This window comes from Formica exsecta, unplaced genomic scaffold (genome assembly GCF_003651465.1).
Source record: "Formica exsecta isolate Colony F162 unplaced genomic scaffold, ASM365146v1 scaffold191, whole genome shotgun sequence".
NCBI classification, from domain to species: Eukaryota; Metazoa; Arthropoda; class Insecta; order Hymenoptera; family Formicidae; genus Formica; species Formica exsecta.
Window position 1 is genome coordinate 323,088 of NW_021849211.1, and position 3,805 is coordinate 326,892.

Genomic DNA, 3,805 nt, shown 5'->3' on the forward strand with positions numbered 1-3,805 from the left:
GAGTTAACCGTGCACCACCGGAAATCAAATAAAGTGAGCATGCTGAAAGATGAGCTGTTCCCAATAAAGCGAAATATGAGTAGAGAAGCGAGGAAAATAATTTCAAATACACTCGGGGCGGTTTTGAATAACATTTTTTGTTTGTTTTTTTTTTTTTTGTTCGGGTCAGTTTCCAGTGAAGAAACATTATTTTTCGGACAAAAGCTGTACCATTTATATAACATTTCTACATTCCTGATTCTCTCTCGTACTATGTATAGTTTATATATGAAAAATGGTAGCTCTTCTCTCTTTCTCACTCTCGCTCGCTCGAAACACAATCCGAGCAGAACTATCAGATATTCAAAACTTCTCTTTTTCCTGCTCATCTATTTTATTTGCAAAATAAGGTTACATGCTGGTAAGTCAGGATTCAATCTGGTCAATTTGTTCATGAAATTGTATATATGTTATGCTAGTCGCTGCTCTGACAAGAGTTTGATTATATTTTAACGTAAATCAGGTTTTTTACCGATATATTTATTTCTTGTCTTAGCATGGAATTTTAAATTGGCTTTTTAATTAGCTATAATAATTCATGATATAAATAGACATGGCATCTTAGTACACGTGATTCAATTAAGTTAAATAATGATTAAATTTTATCTTATTTGATTAGTTTCTTTTTGTCTAATTGTATCGCGAAATCAAATTATGTGGCAAACGATGTATTTATCCGATTTACTTAAGTTGAGGTGTCGCAATTGCTGTTTCAAAGAAAACCATAAGTTAACTGGATACGCCATTAATATCCCATCTCTAGAGTACACATTAAGGTGTTCTACGGAGCTCAGCGGTTTCGTTGCCTTCGATTCTCACAATTTTCGAGCGGCCCGAACCTCCTTATCCGCGTGATCGAACGTTTTCCAATTACCTTCGTTCCTAGTGGAATCAGAAGGAACCTACAAACGAGAGTCATCTCTACGAATGCCGCTATATATTTACCGGGACGAACAAGCGCGCACGACCGGGCGGGATAGGAGAGTTACGGTCGTGTTTGTGTAAAAATTGTAGCGCAGCGTACCTTGAATTTGTCCCAGTGAGTTACTTCCACGTTGGAATCGACGCGACCACTCTATGAAAAGTTTCCCTTCGGTCCGTAAACTTCGCCTTGCGCTCCGGTGATTTATTCATGCCTTTTGTGCCCGCTTTATACGACGGCGTTTGTTTCTGTTGCTTAGCGTGGCGTGTACTATGCCGGATTTGTGATGCGAAGTTTATGTAAGGTTTACGTAATCTCCTAATATCTGAAGCGATCAATATATGACTCGAGTACGAAAGCAATAATTAATTTTTTAACTGTTTTCATAATAAAATTACAAATATTAATTACGACTAAAATTATTTCTTCGATTAGAAAAGACGTAGAATTGATTGAAAAAGCAGGAGATATTTCAATCTTAGTAGAAAATTTTTTTTCTCGTTGCCATCCCGTGAAATTCAATTTCGTCGATTTGTAATTATCTCGTAAATTTTTTCTTTATCCCTATTTTTCTTCTGAATTTTTAATTATGTTTTCAAAATTTTACTTTTTTTATCTTCTTTATCTTTTATATTAACTTGCAAAATCAAGCCCTTAAATTTGTTCATAATTGTTTCGATCATACGTATAATTTATTTTGTCAATTTACATTTCTTAAAAATCTAAAAACGTTTTTTAAAGAAAAAAGAGAACCATGTCGGATTTTACTTATATATATAATAAATTTAACTTTTTAAGAGAAATTACATCTTTTTAATAAGCATAATAATAGAAATTAATGAATAGAAACTTGTTGAAATAGCAACATGCCTCTTATACAAATTTTTTTTTTTTTTTTTTTTTTAATTGGCTGTAAAACTCGATTGTTTGTTGAGTTGTCGATCGAGACAACGATAATTCTTTCTCAATACATGTCTATGATTGCAGTACGATTGTCAGAGATACGGATAACGACAATAGGTTTCAGAACTGGGTATGGGCTCGGCGATAAACCGCGACGTCGATTTTTCAAGTCGACGACGCGAGCAGAAGCTCTTAACGCGTTCGCATGGAGGTCGTAATATCCAGCGGCTTCCGGAAGCTCTTGAGAAGTGTCGCAGTGCTTATTGGAAAGTACGGCGACTCTCTTAACCGCGGCGAACTCGGCGACTTTTCGCGCAGAACCGAGGAAGGGCGTGTCATCTCATCGAATTCGCGGCATTTCGTAGCACGGCTCTTTAGTCCACTTCATCCCATTTTCTCTCTCTTTTTTCTTCTGTCTTTTTCTTTTTTTTCTGTTTCCGCTTTGATTAATGTAACGTCCAGAGCAGCATCGAAAGAGTTTATGCCTCTTATTGAGAGGAATGAAAATTGAATGGAAAATTAGGGTGTGCAACGAGAACAAAGATGTTACTCTCATCACAGGAACGTAAATGATGACGAGAAACGGGTTTCCTCGTTGGAGAGTATCGAGACATGAGGATGGACGCGCGTTTCAATCTAGTGGTTAGTTCGGCCAGATTACGACCCGCGAGCTCTTCATTTCTGTGATATCTTGCCACATTAGAAGCAAACGAGCTCGTAATATTACGTCGAACACATAAACTATCGCTACGTTTCCATGCAATTCCACTGCGACCACGGAATTGATGTCTCCTTTGGCGCTCATTGCACACACACACATACACACACCCACACACACACACAGACGGAAATTAAACCTTCAGACTATCAACTATTAATGGATTCCAAGAACGTTTTCTCGCTTGAAAATGTATTCTACCGCGCATTTCTATCGAAATTTCAAGAAGTTATTAAGTTATCATTGTTCTAATTCTGATGAATGTTCTACATCAATAGAGAATGCATTCGTGTAATTGAGATATATATTAATCTATAAATTAAATGATTGAGAACTAACAAATGTACGAAATTATTTAATTAAATTAATTTACTAAGTACTTTGGACGCTATTAAATTTTTAAGTTTATTTTAATAAGTAAAATATATTCTTACTGACTAGCAATTCTTTTATATTGTGCGATTATTGTACATTATTTTATATATTTTTATTTTTACACACACCACACACATATTTCTCTCTGTATTAAAATTAATTTCTTATATTTTAAAATAAAGAAATAAATCTGACTTTAATGGCAAGAATTATGAGAAACCAATGAGAAAATATAGACAATAATCGGAAGGAGTCCATTCACGAGGTATATGAAATCGATTCTGTCCAAGAACATCCCGTAAGAAACGAACGAAGAACTCGGGGGACAAGGGTGAGAAAAGTGCAGTTAGTTCCAACAGGTAGCTGCGGATGCGACTGTGGTTAAAAAGCAATTTTCTTGTCACACCCCGTCACATTCTTCCCCGATAGTTCGGAACGATCGACTTCCTCTTGATTGCATACATATTAGAAGCTTAACCGGTCGATATTAACGTCTATGGTTTGCCTTGCGCTGGAAAATTATGGCTCAGCATCGCGAGTTATTTATAGGACTTTTTTACTAAATGTGTCTTCGATATTATTTCTCAGACACGTTATCAAATATAAATCATATTTTAAAGAGTTTTAACACAACTTTTTCTCATACTTTTCAAACTGTGATATATTCTTAGAGAAGATTGATTTATAACATTATTTGAATAGAACATTATTAGAATTAATATTCTATTTTTGTCGCAAGTTTTATCTATAAAATAATTTTTAATATAATGAATAATACTCTCAACATTTTAAAACCCAATTTCTTAGGAGTATAATATCAAGACAAAATACCTATCCAATTATTTCAA